Source organism: Pelobates fuscus, chromosome 7, assembly GCF_036172605.1.
Source record: "Pelobates fuscus isolate aPelFus1 chromosome 7, aPelFus1.pri, whole genome shotgun sequence".
Taxonomy (NCBI): Eukaryota; Metazoa; Chordata; class Amphibia; order Anura; family Pelobatidae; genus Pelobates; species Pelobates fuscus.
Window position 1 is genome coordinate 8,280,323 of NC_086323.1, and position 15,788 is coordinate 8,296,110.

Genomic DNA, 15,788 nt, shown 5'->3' on the forward strand with positions numbered 1-15,788 from the left:
ACATCTATGTCATTGGTTCTTTTATGCCTCCCCCTGGGTGTGGCCTGTATGTGTGAGTTGGAAATAAAAGAGTTCCTGTTTTACCCTCAAAGTGATGTGTCGTCTCATTATTGGAGGAAGGATTTATTGTATGCTGTTCCAGTTGACTGCTAGAAGTACAAGCCTATTCGTATGGTTCCTATTCAATGGTCTACAGCATTCATATGCTTGGGAGAATTTAAAAGGTTTCTCGGATTCGGTGATTGTGGTGTCTGCCAGAGTGCTTGGAGTCCTCAGGAAGCACTAGGAGCATCCATTAACGGAGGTACCAAGTCGGGGTGCCAGGTGATCCGTTACAACCGCCGACAACACGCACCCGCTATACGAAGTACCCATGGAAGACCGGGAAGCGGAGCCCCACTAGCCCCCGTACCTAACAGCGGTGCTGGTGTCTTGCTGGGCCGAAACTGCGGAGTTGGCTGACATTTTGACCGTGGACTCTGGGACTGCGCCTTACTAGGCTGAGGCTCAAGGCTTATCTACCGCTGCCCGTTTAAACCTGTAGCTACAGCAACCCGCAACTAGTGTAGACCTAGCCTGTTGAAAAGCATAATTAACACTGTTTGTTTATATTGATCTTATTTCGTTTCCTTATGCCAACCCTGGCTTGTATTGCTCAGCTTGTATGTAATTAATAAGGGTAGGATCTACTTAGCTACTCGGTTAAAGCGACTTACCCCAACCAGTAATACGACCTCAAGCTAAATTGTTTGACTGTTTTTTTTTGTTTTTTTTTCTTTTATCTTGCTAAGCCATCATTTCCCCTGCTGGGAATTGGATAAAGAAGGACTCACACAACAGGAACGCACAGGGGACACTGTTTGGTACCTCTGCCGCAATAAACCCTGGCTGGTCCATTCTGCAACTCTTTAAACCGTGCTAGCTGTTTAACACTGAACTCTACTTCTTGGTACTGCTCAAACGCTTATAATCACTGCATATATCATTGATAACTGCATGTTATAATATTAATGCCTTATGAGTTTTTCATTAGCCTACTACTGGCCAACTTCGTGCCAAATAGCCTATATGTCTGACAGCTTACAGGTTGCCATGACCCCCGAGTTCAACCAAGTCATATCAGCAAGTTCTTATTTGTTTGTTTTCCTTGTATTTTTGTTTAGTTTAATCGTAGGTAGCCATGCATGCCCTATTAACGCTCCACGCTCACTCATACTGTAACTACAACACATAGGACAGGCATGGAAAGCATGGAAATCAGCAACTCATGCACATGCAGAGTCACAAGTCTGTTATCACACAGGCCTCACCTAAACTTCCACAACTTCTATTTTAGCTAAACCTCGGATTTCTCATCCCACAAAAATGACAGTTTGTGACTCCATATTAGTGCCTCATATGCTATAACGTTTACCTGGCACATAAGATTAACTCCAGATAAAATTTAACATGTTCATAGATTCACTTTAACTTACCTGTGTAATCCTTCTTAGATAAGCTATTGATACTGGTGAAACTATTGTTACTCTTTTTTTTTTTTTAATTCTTTATTTTTGGTGCAATAAGAATTACAAACAGGTCTGTGGTGCCACGACAGCAGACACAGGCTCAATGATGCAGACACAGTCATGACAATATTCAGTTGCACGATTTTTGTATATAAGACAGGATGTATTCGCATGTGTGTTGCATATAGAATGTGTACATCGGCATTTGTGAGATGCGTTTCTATAGAGTACAAGAATTTAAACTTTGCTTTTAAAACTAAGAACATGCTTAAATAACTTAGGCTAAACATGAGAAATAAATTGAGAAAACACACTTATGGGTTGTGCATGAGACTGTGGGTATCATGTTGTAGAGCTTGGGTGTTTAACTGTATAGATTGTGTCACTAGTTTGAGAGGTAGGGTAGCTTGTACCGGTAGGGTTAAACTGGCTTTAAGTGCTTGTGGGCCTTGTTTCTAGTTTGGTAGAAGCTCACAGGACAGGTGAACCGGATAGCTGGGGTTAATAATGTAATAGGGTTGGGAGAATTGAGTGCGCTTAGGGCGCCGTCACGTTTCCAGCCTACCCTGAGGTCCCAGTAAGGCTACTCTTGCCCGGCATGTTGATTGCCTCCAGTATGCTACGATTTATAACTTTGCTAAATTAACTTAAATGAGACTACAGGAAAAGGTAAAAACGTTAGGGAACCTTGCCGTCCACATGACTTGCAGTATTAGGTTCGTCCGTTCCTTGCCGGGATTATCCGACGCCCTGCTGGGGTGTTACAGACTGTGAAGGATTTTCCTATACGGCTGTCCCATGGCATAGGTGCAGACTTATTAGGTAAAGTTAAGGTAGGTATCTCCAGTGAGATTGCGCCGTGCCGAACCCTGGTGGGGCTTTTACAGTTATGGTTGCCTGTGGCCCAAAAGTAAATGATAAGTTAAGGAAATAAAATGTGATAAATAGCTGGTTACAGGCTAGACATGCTAAGTGTGGCTTCTAACGGGCAGGTCTATGCATGAGAGGTTATGTTGGTTACAGCACATTAAGGACACGTGCTGCAAGGTGGGTATCAGGGCAGGAGAGTCTTAGCTTGCTCAAGTTCCGTGTAAGGCCAAGAGATAGAGGTGATCTGGGCTACTACCGCTAGCTATACATCGTTGGTGTTGTTGTATAATAACGGCGGTATGGCTCAGGGAAATGCTGCCTGGAGTATATGCGGGTTAGACCTGCGTCTAGACCTGAGGTAAGATAAGCTGGTATAGCTGAAACCAATGCAAAAGATATTAAAATAAAATAAAATAACGAAAAAATAAAAATATAATAACAAATAAATATATAATAACAGGAAAAAAAAAAAAAGTTCAGTTCGACTTAGGCGTTTAGAGTATGTACTCAGAACCCATAGTGTGGGATAAAACATGTCCTTTGGACCGTCCCATTGGTTGGTGTTGCACCAGGTGGGTGGTGTCTGGCTACCCTGACAGCGGTCGTCGATCTCCGTCGGCAGCAAGGTAGGTCTTGGTTGTTTGGGTAGTCCGCAGCCCTGTTCACGTGGAGGTCGTAGCGTAGGCGCCTGCGGGTGTCTTCCTGGGGATAAACTCTGTAGCATGTACGGAGTGTCTGTCTAGTGGTAGGCTACGGCCTGCGGGATACGTTGCTTGATTCTGAGAATCTGTGGGGATGTTCAGGAGCCTCATCACCCCTGCGGCCTCTTGGGGGTTGCGTATCATGTGGTTGGTGTCTCCTCTGCTGACGTTGAGGACTCGGTTTGGGCCCCAGCGGTATTGGATTTGATGGAGGCGCAGGAGGGCTGTAAATGCGCTCAGGGATCTCCTCCACGCCAGCGTTCCGGCCGACAGGTCCGCATAAAAAGAAAGAGACAGCCCCTCAAAGAGGTACGAGGGCTGTCCTTTTGTGGCATCTAGGACCATCTTCTTGTCTTTGGCCGAATGGAATTTTAGTATGAGGTCCCCAGTGGCAGCCTGAGGTGCCTTTGCTGGTCGTGGTAGCCGAAATAGGTCCTCCAGTGTGATCGTTTTAGCTGCCTTAGGTGTCAGCAATGCCGTGAGGAGTCGCCTGATGAAATGGGGTAACTCCGCATCTGGTATGGAGTCCGTGACCCCTCTAAGTTTGAGGTTGTTTCGTCGGTGTCTGTCTTCCTGTGCGGTCAGTTGGATTTCTTGCTGCAGGGTTTTTTGCTGCAGGTCCTCGATCGCTGCTTTCAGATCCCTGATTTGGTTGGTGTGGCTGTCGGAGGAGGCCTCCACCTTTCCCAGCCTGTCTGTGATGCCCTTGATGTCACCTCTAATTAGGGCCACGTCGGCGGCTATCTTCTTATGGTGAGTCGCCATCAGATCACCAATTGCTTCCATGGTCACTGGGGTGGGGGGGGTCATTGTGGTTGGTTTTGTCCCCTGTGATTGGGAATGTGTCAGCGTCGCTAGTATGGAGTCTCCCCCATCCTCATCCGACGACCCCTCCGTGAAGTCCGAGCAGCCGCCGTGCATGGACTCCATCTTGGCGCCTCCTGCCTCGTGCGCCTGCCGCCATAGTTCCCCGATGTCCATGCCCTGTCGGGGCTTATCGGGTTTTGCTTTTTTGTTTTTCCGCCCCATTCGGCTCTCCCGGTTCCCTGTGCCGTCTCTGGGTACTGTTTGCGTGGGTTTTGGTGCTGGCAAAGTTGCTTTAGCTGTAGTTTGTCTCAGAGCACCGCGGCCATGCGACCGCTCGCTTCAGATGTTTAGCTCCGCCCCGAAACTATTGTTACTCTTAATAATGTTACCCAAGCATAATCTACATAATCTAACTGACGTTGCTCATTTATCAGTAACTTTATCAAATGCATGTTTAGCGTAGAATATGTAAAACGACTACTAATTTTACAAAGCTTGTAAGCGTACAGTTAATCGATAAGCTTGTTTTAAACCTTGTATGTACGTAGTGGGGAATCGCGATGCAGCCTAGAACAAAATCTAACCCCATTAAACCCCCCCAGTAACGACAGACCACTTAGTATGGATGAAACAGGCCACAGCATTTATTATGACAAACTAAATTACTGCATAACACATCCATAACTTTATTTCTTAAATCTCTTCTTTTCTGTAGCCAAAACATTAGACATAAATAAGCATAAATTAACATATATACATATATAACTCCACCCATAGTGTTATACAGTGACCCAACCGTCCTTGCCAATAAAAACATGGAGTGGTTCCTAATCACCACTCCCTCTCACCTCCCCCCTCGCATAAAAAATCCTTCCAATGCCTGCCATCAGCCGACCTTATCCACGCTCGATGGGCACGAGACCTCAGGCAACCTAAAGTTTAACCTTTAGAGCAGGGGAGGTTTGAGACCTTAAAAAACTTGTTCATCTCATTCCATCTACTTAAACGTAACCTCAAACTCAATTGGCAAGGACATACCCCCGCCACAACCCCGCTGTTTTATGCCTAAAATCAGCGGGGAACCCCACCACAACCAGCCATGGCCTGTTCCACCACTTCACGCAGCGCTAGAGTAACAGAGGTCAAGTCCGACCTCCAGGAAGCGCACCCTTCCCTCGAGATAACTAGGCCACATCCGGCCAAACCCAAAAGGCGAACTGGAAATGTTAATTTTTTTTTAATTTTTTTTAATTGTATTATTATATTTATGGCCATGACAAACCCAGAAACACATCTAGTCCAATGACCGACCACAGCGCACCAGGACACTCACCTGCGGGGCGCACTGCCAACAGGAAAGGGCGATAGCCCCCGAGAACCTTGGGGAAGAAACATAATGCGGAACATGACCATATTGAAGAGCACCCAAGTCCGAAACCGTTACCGACCCATGTCATGCCACCCAGGGCTGACAAAACCCCTGGTACCCCATGAGGCGGGACAGCTGACCTCGCATGAGGAGGAGCCACACCCCCCTCACGTATCATGTGCCAGACCACCGAACCTCCGCTCCCAAAGGTGGAAGATCCAACCACTCGCCCTCGCCTCCTGGCCCAAATTACACACGAAAATCCCACCCTCCCCAGCCCGGGGTGGAGGGGGGACCGTACCGCGGAGATAAATCCAGTCAGAGACCAGCAAGGTGAACACAAGGAACCCACCACCCTGACTCCCACCATTCGAGCCCTCTGAACCATTGGCGCAGGCACGCCCAGCCTGGCGGCGTCCGTAGCCGCCCCCAACCAAATAAATGCCCCTTGAATTCCCCACCATCCTAATCTAGGAATTCGAGCCCACAAGAGGAACACCCCGACTAAATGGACGCGGGGGTGAAAAACCCATCTCCTAGAACCAAACAAGGTGAGAAGGCTGAATATTCCAGGAGACGGAACAGCACTCCCAATGAAAAACAGGCAAAGGACGGACCCTGCACTGCCCCCGATCGAACGGTATAACTCAGACTATCCTGGAACCCATTACAGCATGGAAGGAGCCCAACCATAACCCCGTGCATTCCCTCTACCTCAGGAGGATGCATAAAGTCAACCCCGCAACATCTAAGAATTCCACCCACTTGCCGGCGACCGTAACATGAACGGGAAGCCGACCCCAGCCAATCGCAGAAATCGCCCCCAACACCCGTAACCAAACATGTAGATGAGCAGTCCCATCCCGGAACCCACAAAGAAACATTCCCATCCGTCCCAATCACTCCCACCTTACTGGAGCGGGCCACCACGCCGCCGCAGAGATCAACCCACGGACCAGTCTCATCAGACCGGTGGACCAAGCGACCACCCCTCCACCGCCTTATAAATCGCCAATGTATGTGTGGTAGGCAGGCTAAACTGAGTGTCTAGGCATAGAATCTAAGGCTACATTAACATAGTAAGAGGTGAAATGCCTAGGGTTTCAGTAGGTTGGCTAAGCGTGTAAGCAAATCTAAGTATAGCAATTAAAGTATAGTGTGGCAAACCTAGCCACTTCTGAGCTATATGCAGTATAGGTTGTCCGTAGGCTGAATGTATAATGTGTTCCGTTGATTGTATATGTATTGTGCTATGGCCGTTCGCATGCTGACAGCCGTACGCTGCCAGCATACAAGCATTCGTACGACGAAACACGGTTATCCTGGCCGTTCGCCGTACGAATACGGGCTCCCCAGGTCGACCACACATTCACAAGTTGTGTGGTACCAATTAACCGATTGCAACATTGTTGCAATCGGTACTTAAGGGCTCTCCTAGGTGGCCGTCGTTCGACTACCGACCATGCGGCGGTCGGCCATCTTGGATCCTTTGTCTCTGCAGCGGTGTTCGGTCGTCGAGAGCCTGGAACTGAAAACGGCTACTCAATGATCCGAACACCGCTGGACTTCCAGAGCGTTCAGGAGTCCCGCGTTCGGTACATTATGTGTCCCGTATTTATTCGGTACTTTTAGACCAACTTCCATGTTTAAATGTATTATGTGCGGCGTTCGGTCAATTCAGCTGGGATCAGAGCGGTATTCTCACAAAGTGTGCGCTCCGACCCCAGCTATCTACCGAACGTTCGGTTATTCCAAAGTACCGAATATTGTGTGAATTATATATTTTAAAGTCAATTGTCGGTTTTGCTGCACGAGGGGATAATCCACTTAATCGTCCATTTTAGTGGGAGTATCCATCTCGTGCAGCAATGCCTGTTGGGAAAGTCACAATGCATGTTGGGAGAAATCCCCTGGATTATCTGTGTGGAAACCCCTTGCATGGGGAACTGTATAAATATGCTGCTTGTGAATAAACCGAGTTAGTTGACTCCCAAACTGTGTTTCGTCCGGTTATTGGGAGGATTGGGGACATTGCCTTGCTTTCTACTCTGACTGTGGATTTCCTGAAGATACCAACGGATATCGTGTACTATTATACTGCATTCCGTTACATATAGCAATTAAAGAGTACTGGCAGAGTGCACAGTGCATGAGAGTCAATGGGGGGGAGATCACCGGATTTTGTGTGCGTTCTACGGTTCTCAGTGTCCAGTGCAGCCGGCGTCCGCCTGCCGCAGGTATTCAGTCCAGTGCTTGTTTCAGCCGATGCCCAGTTTAGTTATGGTCGGATTGCGGGCTGGTGGCTTCTGTGGGTCCGGTATGCTGTAATGTTTAGTCCCGTCTTTGCGGCCACCCGGCCCGGTTTCTCCGGCTCGGAGGTCTGCTCCGGTAGTTCCCCCCTTGTTGTGCTGCCGTGTGGCCATTTGTGATGTTGCTGCAACTGGGGTGATGTGTTTCAAGTTGGGCTGGTCACCGGGGTCAGGTAGCAGATGTGTGTGTGTCGCTTGGTTTATAATCCCGGTGCTTCTTGTGTTCTGGTGTGAGCTTGTGCCCGAGGGTTTTGGTCCCGTGCCCTGCCTCAAGGCTCGGCGGTATCTGCGTTGCCGAACGGCCATCTTGGAGGCTCGAGGTACCTGCATATAGTGGCTGCGCCTCGCTGCTGGACGTATCCACGAAGCCACCCTTGTTTCAGCTTGTCGGTGGGATGCCCCCCGGGTGATTAGAGCCTAATTGAGGCCTGCACAAAGCAGGTCAAAGATTTGCAGAGGGGACGTGTGTCTTAATGTGAGTGCTCTTTCCAGGTGTAGGCTGGGCGGCCATTTTGGCCGGTTGTTGTGGGCCTGTTGCCCCTTTATGCTCTGCTGCCAGTTTGCTAGCTTTCCCGACAGGTCAGTACGTCCTCGGGTGTAAGTTGGCTTAGCAGCCGTCGTTTTTGCCCCGAATTCTGTCCGCCGGGCTGGAGCTTGTGTAAGTTGCGTCCGCGCGGCTCGGCGGTCAGGCTCCGCCCCCCCTAACCCGAATAATCTAAATTTTTATGAAAACTAACTATATATTTTACCCTTTTATCTGGCGTGAATGTCTGAATTACAGCATTTAGTACATAACTGTCAATTTCCTGTACTTACACTGAACGCTTTATTTACTAGAGAATTGGATAGAATTATAAATCAATTTCAAAATCCAGGCTAAATTATTTGATATGGAATACTCTCTAACATCGTTCTAATCACAGAATTGGTTATTGTAGCCCAAAAGTGCAATTTTGTTTTTAAATCGCCACCACTGGCCGTTTAGTGGATAGACCCTTCAGTGTATAAGTGCTTGTTATACTTGTCGAATCGACTATATTTACATAGAGACAGTGAACTCTGCATAATGTTCTCGTTATGCATAATGTCTCGTTTATTTATAGAGAAGATTAACAGAAGAGGAAGATTTGGTTAACTACATATAGCGACTCTCTCTTCAGATTCAATTTCATCTTAAATTCCTCCGATGAATCCGCCACTGCCACTTCGTATAGGAGCAAATCTCCCAGCTGAATAATTCTTTAATTAAATAGGCATTTTCCACGTCCCATTCTCAACCTTTCCTTGGCCAGTTTTGTTTTCTATCCTCCTGCTTTGCGTTTGTCTCCTAACAAGCCAGCGTTACATTCTCAGTAATTCATTTACATATCTACGGCACATAATAATCTGTCCAAAGACGCTGCTTTTTTACTGCATTTAAAGAAAACTGCACTTATGCGAGAATAATTTCAGTAAAGTAATACGCTTTCACGCCTACGAGCATATTTAAAGGGGGAGAAAAAACAAAACACAAAAAGCTATTTAAATGAATTCTTCCAAGAAATGCTTTTTATTTTTGTATTTTGTTACAAATCTGTTAATAATAGCATATAACCCTTCGGTTACTGGAAGGGTGCTCTGAAAGGGTTAATCACAGTAATGTCAGAATATAACAACACAAAGTAGCCGCAGGTTTATAAACTAAGGACTATGAGACGCCTAGCGTGGGAATATAATCGCTCTCTGTTTGGGGAGATTTATTAACCTTTGAGTGCCCGGGGGGGTGAGATTTGAATTAACCGCTAATTTTCATGTTCTTATCGTAGAGTTGACATAGACACAGCTTCAAATGCTACATCAGTCAATCTGACCGGTCAATATATGCCAATTATTCCACATGCAAGCCTCTGTAGTCAAAGAGGTTCTGCAGCAGACCTCAAGCCGCCTCCATGCTTTTTTTTTTTACCATGCGCAGGGCTTGTGAGCAAAGATCAAGGATCTGTTACCGTGGCAACATTCTTCGAATCCTCTCCACTTACTGCCATAACCTGCTGGAAATGTGATTCTATCAGACCTGAATGAGTGATTTCTGACACGTGGGAACCCGCTTTCTACAAATAGGATCAGAAACCTCCGAAAGTCACTGAGTAAAGCAACGCAGGGCCACAAATGCTTCCATCTCAGAGCAAAACATTCCGATAACATGTATCCCAGTATTTCAGTTACTAATCTCGATCCTTTCTAAATATATGCAAATGTTGCAGGAATCAGTATGGACACAATGCAAAGATTTAAAAACTAATGTTTGTTAAAGTGTTTACGACCTGATATTGCCGCCCAAACTTGGACAGGTTTGTACAGACAAAGTAAAAGTGAAACCTCGTCATAATGACGGTGGCAGCAGAGGGGTTGGGCTTTGGGTTTGTCGATAAATAGAGGGGTTGTGGCTGAAGACACCATTCACCATGACCAATACAATAAAGTATGCATATTAAGGAACCACATATTACAGGAAAAGAATGCCACAGAGGATTCTGGAAGAATCATAAAAACACTATTTTTTATCTGACAACGTCATTTTATCTGTTAATTACTTGTTGTTTAATAACCCCTGAATAATTACAAAGAGCTCCAGAAAACGATGGTTCGATATAAATGCTAATAATAATAATGAGAATTGTCCCTGAATACATTCTTCTCTATTAAAGGAACACTCCAAACACCATCATTACTCCAGCGTGCTGGTAGTGGTTATGGTGCCAGGAGGGCTGTAACGCTCCCCCAATATAAGTAGTCAAATCACTGCTTCTTGTTCCAGGCTATCTAATGATGCTACAAGAGGTAGCCTTACACCGACCGCAGCAAAATGCGGGAAACACTGCCCATACAGATTCCAAGCATCATAATCACTGACATGGTCATGGTGCTGGGAGTAACCCTTTCATAGCTCTGTGTTAGCCCATGCTGAGCTCAGTCTAGAGCAGTTTTTAACCAGTCTGCCCTGGTAGGGGTGTGAATCAAGCCAGCTCAAACAAAGTTATTCACTATAGTAAGAATTGTTGGGTATTCATTCAAAGTTAATTCAATGCATCCCGATTCCACCTGGCCTTGAGAACAGAAAGACATGTTTTATGGAAAAAATGTCTGAAAATGTTTGAACTCACTGTCCTTAGATCCTATTACACACTGAGTCTCACCGGTATTTAAACAGGCCAATTACCTCTTTATAAATGGCTGTTACGCTGCGTCTGCCATCAGACGGCTCGCTTCACTGTGAAACCGTCCGTAGATTTGGAGAAATACGGCTCTGAAATATTTTTGTGAAGGTTCTGTTAAATTGCAATTTTTCCAAGAGCTTCTATCTAATTCAGCCATAATCCTTTAATTTTGGAACAGCTGCCAAATGTGCTCCATTTAGGAGCCCGTAACTGGCGTTAGAGGCTGTGTATTGGGTTATGTATTCATTACTCTGACTTTCTGTCTTTATATCTCTTGTTTTTGCACAATTATTTAATAGGTTTTAAATTATGAAGCACATGTTACTGCTGCTGGGAATGTTGAATTACAGCGTCATCTATTCTATTATTATTGACAAACTATTTCTGAACTGTGTGTGGCATACACAAGAAGTGGGGCATCTTCAAAGGGACTCAGTCAGGGGCTCCCAATGGCCATCTCTAAGCACCAAAACAACTTTAGCTTATTATAGACTCATTTGCCCTCGACAAGCTGTCAGCCTCTTCGGTTGGTGTTTCACAGTCTTTTAGAGATAAATGGGTGCGCAGAACCATTTTTTCCTATATTTAGTTGTGTTTGTACCGTTTTAGCAGGGTTTTCTGGTTGCTGTATGCACAGATTTGTGACACTTTAATATTTAAATATTTATTGCACTTTTTAAAGTGAACCTGCGCCATCTTTTTTGTTTTGGATTTTTTTGTTTCAATGATCTTGACAAAACCAGGGAACGAGTCAGGGATTTTGGCCTAATTTATCACCTTTCTTACCATGATGGTACATTGAGGAATGACGGTATTGGAGCTAACAATAGTAGGGAAAGGTATGCATCCTCTGGTATGCATCCTTTGGTACTTGTCCATGGAAATCCAACACTTTTAGGCTTTTTCTTATTCACCCTATTTCTTATCGTCTATTGGGATGCTGTTTTGGGGTTAATACTGCGTGCCTCCCTCTGGGTTGTTCTATATTGTATCAGTATTTTGAGATGGGTTTTCTGCATTGAGTGGTGTCTCAGGTCCATGTGTCCAGCTCCCTAGTGCATTGCTTGGGTTACTTTATATTTTGAGAGTTTAGTTTGCGGATGTTGCTTGAAGTCTTCCAGTTGGTTTGCCATTTGTCCCATAGCTTAAGACAAAACAGAGTGTCTGAGTAGGATTTTGTCATTCCTAGAGATTGACATTGATACTCCTTTTGGTTGCCTTCTGAGAAGCTGGAGGAATTGGTATGTCTGGTGGAAAGGGTTCAGAGTTTGACCAAGGTCAGGTTACAGGACATGCAGGCTCTATTGGGCCATTTGAGGTTTGCTAGTAATGTAATGCCCTGGGTAAAAAAAAATTGACACCTGTGATGGCAGGTGTTAAGGTCCTGTATCATTTCATTAGCGGTGGAGAGGCTCATCTTCCTGTCCACCCACACCTCCCCCCCCCCCCCCCCATTTGTCAGTCCCTCCATTGGCTTCCCGTAAGATATAGGGCTCAATTTAAGATTCTGATACTTCCTTACAAATCTCTACACAATACTGCTCTGACCTACTTATCCTCACTAATACACAATTATGTCCCGTCTAGGCCCCTACGCTCTGCCGGAGACCTACATCTAACCTCTGTTCATACTACTACCTCTGATGCTCACCTTAAAGACTTCTCTAGGGCTGCACCGTTCCTATGGAACGCCCTTCCCCTCTCTGTTAGACTTTAACTCAGTCTCCATTCCTTCAAAAAATCTTTGAAAACTTACTTCTTTAGGAAATCATATAAATTAAATTGTGAACCACTTTCCCTCCCCACACCCTGAATCCTTTCCTGCAACTGTCATCAAAACAAAACACTAAGCTCTCAATGAATACTATCCTAGCAACCTACTTTACCACCCTACCCTTACCTTTTGTGTTACTACACCCCACTCCCTCTAGCATGTAAGTCATTGAGCAGGACCCTCTATCCCTATGTTCCTGTGTGTCCAGCTCGTCTGGTTACAAATACGAGTCTGTTAGTCCACCCATTGTACAGCATTAAGGAACTTGTTGGTACTTTTTAAAAAATGCAAATTATAATCATTAGGGTGACTTTCCCAATAAAAGCACTTTTGGAGGTCTGGCTGGTTGTTTTAGCCAACTATAATGTGCTTACTTATTAGCAGGAAGCTTTCAGTGATGAGTTGCTAATGTTCACAGTTGTGTCAGGGTCAGTCGGAATGCGTATCTTCTTTCAGGATGCGTGGTAAGCACAATCTTTTGGGAGGTCTCTGACTTGATTCAAAATTTGCCCTTTTTAGAGCTTTTCCCACTTTGGTGGCTCTGGAGCTGTGGCTAACAAGAAGGTTGTTTTCCATATGGACAATAAAGGTTTGCTCCATGTGCAGACCATGTCCTCTTCCTATTTCTCTCCTAGTTTCCTCAGGCATTTCATCCTACAATGTTTGGAATATAGTATTCAGATAACCAATGCTTTAAGACAAAATGGTTAAACTGCTGTATGATGGGCTCTGTGATGGGCTCTGGGGACGAGACATGCCCTGTAATACTGATGATGAGACCGGGTCAAATGAGGGGTTAACCTTTTGTGTTAATGGTTATTGGTTATATGTTATGGTCAATGGAACTCAATAAAGTTGTGCCCTTAACCTTTAAAGAAAATCTGTATTGCTGATTGAATTTTTGGACCTTGGTTATTTATCACGGGTAGGCAGTCAAGCGGTAATTATGGTGTAACAGAAGGCTCTGTTACCTCGGCACTGGACAAGGACTGCAGGTCAGCCTACTTTCCACCGACTACGGGGCCTCGCCTGGAAGTAGGGTTCAGGTACCATTTGGTCTGCTGGTTTGGGTTTGCCAATCTTGTAAGGTTGAGGTAACCTTGTTTTAAAAAGGAGAATTTTCAGTCTTGTGATGACTCTCCATCACACTCTATTGGTGAAACTAAATGGTGGGTTTAGCACTATAGGGTCAGGAATACATGTTTGTGTTCTTGACCCTATAGTGATCCTTTAACTGACCAGTTGCATCTGTACATCTGTGTTTTTCCATTGTTTGTAAAGTTGTTATTGCATTATATATTTAATAATTGCATTATTTATTTTATTTATGTTGCTTGTTCTTCAAGGTATGTATGTTTGTTTATATGCATTTCACCACATGTTTAAGTCACTAAAGGCTGGTCCTTGTCCAAAACAAAGCAATGTGTGTTAGTTCCATTGGGAATTGTGTGTCGTGTGGTTTGTTCACGGATCCCAGCCACAGAGCTTTCAGACCTGTTTACTGGCTGTAATTGTCCTTGATTTCCAGGATGACTCGAGAAAGATATAGGCCTGAGTGCCACAAGGGCCTTTGTAAAGGCAATAGTTGGAGACAGTGCAGGCAGAGGTGCTGACACCTGCCTGGGAGTGGAACAGAAGAGGCAAAGGCAGAGAGGACGATACCTGCCTGGAAGGAGAGAGCCTGGTCCGGTGATAGAGGTCCTTAGAAACCCAGTAAAGCTGTGGCGGCTGGGTCTGGAACACTCCGGAGTCCCATGGTAGCAGAGAGGACGATACCTGCCTGGAAGGAGAGAGCCTGGTCCGGTGATAGAGGTCCTCAGAAACCCAGTAAAGCTTTGGCGGCTGGGTCTGGAACACTCCGGAGTCCCATGGTAGCAGAGAGGACACTGACCTGGTGGAGATGCTCAGCCGGAGTACAGGAGCTCCATCACAATGGGCGACTAATGGTGTCATACCAAATTGGAGAGATGCTGTAATGCAGCCACTTTCCTACAATTCTGTTGATAATTCTCCCCAATTGACAGAGAATAAACCGTTGTAAGATTTTATTCTGTTAGCTCATTTCCATCAATATTTGGAATTAGCGACGGTTAGCAAGGCGGCCTGATTTGCCATATTTTGTGGAAGCTTTTGGAAATCGCTAATCTTTTAAAACAAGCATTTTCTCTTCTTAATAGGATTCTGGGCTTATCTTCGCCCCCTGACCTGTAATTAGCCCTGTTGAATAGACGTGTATTGTATAAAACAAGAATCCTAACAGAATTACTGCAATCTTTTCCACTTCCCTGGAGATAACACACAATGAACATAAGAGGGTATATGGCAGAGAGAGTTAGCAACATTTTATGGGACTCGCTAGCTGAATAATGACCCGAGGACCATCTCAAAGCTTTCATGGATTTGAGACCCTAACTCCTGCTGGCAGTCTTATTCGCCAACACCCGCTGCGGACTTTTTACCACTTCATGGTGGTCTTAAATGACAGCTGAAATCTCTCTGTGTTTCTCAACATGGGGTCTCTCTCTAGCTTTTAATAAGAGACATGCCGAACTATTAAATATCTGTTACAGTAACATAAATGCAGTAACTAAATATTTGTCTTTATCACACTTTGAACCTTTTATTCACTAGTGAAACGTAAAAGAATTCAAATTTAAAGGACCATTAAAGGCCCCCAAACTCATCTCAACAGAGTGGTCTGGGTGGGGTGACGCTGTAGTTTTAATCATGCAATTTAAAATACTGGGGTTTTGTAGAAACTAATATGCTTCCATTGCCGGGCTAAACACACCTCTGTAGGCTGCCTTTCTGACAATTACCACAGTAGCTTTCCTGTGAGAACACAGTCAGGCTCCGTTCTCAATTGAATGCTGTTCCTAGACAACCGTAGCCCATTAAGTGGCGCATTGTTGCGCATGTGCGCCAGCCTCCCTATGGGCATGCATTGGATTGGCTGAGATCATCAATCTTCATGATCCATGCCAGGGAGGCAGAGCTGTTGGAGTGAAAGTAAATAGAACGATCTTTTAAACCCTCATGGACTTCATGAAATCTGAGACACTGAAAATAATTCGGATTTATTTTTAATCTGGTTGTCAGGTCACATTTTTAGTTTTTGTTTATGTGGTTTAATTTAATGGGATGTTAACAAATACATCTAGTGGTTTAACATCTTCTCTCTGTCTCCATTTTCATGCTATTCATTCAACCTCCCATTAATCCTCTGATTTCGTTATCCTCTATTTTAGGGTGC